Consider the following 847-nt stretch of genomic DNA (forward strand, 5'->3'; position numbering starts at 1 on the left):
AAGATTTGTCTTTTGTGTTTTAATTCTCAAAACTTAGCCCAGTGTAGGAACTCAATAAAGCAAAGAGCGGGGAAGAGAGAGAGAGAGCCGGGGACAGAGGGAAAAATCTGCTGGCCTCCCTCATGAACTTTCTATGGTGACCCCACAGGGAGAAGTGGGGAAGACGCTTTGTGAACTAAACACTGCTGTGTAAGTTCAAAAGTTTTGTGGGATAAAAGTTAGCCTCTAATTGGAAGTTTAGCGAGAAGTCTGACAGTCTCGTTTTCAGAACTCTTTGCAAGGGTACTTGACGTGAAGGTGCAAAAAACTAGCAGCTGCCGTTGCTGCCGCTCTATCTTCAGCTCCGCGATGTTTCCTCTGGCCAAAAATGCACTAAGTTGCCTCTGAGTTCAAAGCATTCAGCAAACAATGGCAAGACAGAGCCACCTGAAGCAGGCACCTGATTTCCATGACAAATATGGTAACGCTGTGTTAGCTAATGGAGCCACTTTCTGTGTTGCCGGATGGGCATATACAGCAACACAAATTGGAATAGAATGGAACCTGTCCCCTGTTGGTAGAGTTGCCCCAAAGGGATGGAGAGATCAGTAATCATCCCCGCTGGTTTAATACTGAATTGTTTCAAAACCAACTCATAACGGATGCCAAGTAAAAGCACTGTGTACCCATTACAATATGGCATGATTGAAGATTTAAAAAATAAAAGTTTGACAGTCTCTTCTGGAAGGATCCACACAGGATTTTCCTGCATGGAACGAGACCCAGTTTACATAGCCCATGTGCTGGGCCACGGCCCCCCTTCTTTGGAACATGAGGCGTTGATTCCCTTGGGTGTCCTGGGGCCAGG

The 847-nt window shown here is 46.0% G+C and overlaps 1 pseudogene across 1 annotated transcript; it reads left to right on the forward strand.

Annotated features, from left to right (window-relative positions):
* The first annotated feature begins 348 nt into the window (after positions 1 to 348).
* LOC309815786 (cytochrome c oxidase subunit 7B, mitochondrial-like) lies at positions 349 to 593 on the forward strand (annotated as a pseudogene). Its single transcript has one exon. The product of its transcript is annotated as a cytochrome c oxidase subunit 7B, mitochondrial-like (transcript).
* Positions 594 to 847: the final 254 nt, after the last annotated feature.

This window comes from Mesoplodon mirus, assembly GCF_964341445.2.
Source record: "Mesoplodon mirus genome assembly, chromosome: 14".
Lineage (NCBI taxonomy): Eukaryota > Metazoa > Chordata > Mammalia > Artiodactyla > Ziphiidae > Mesoplodon > Mesoplodon mirus.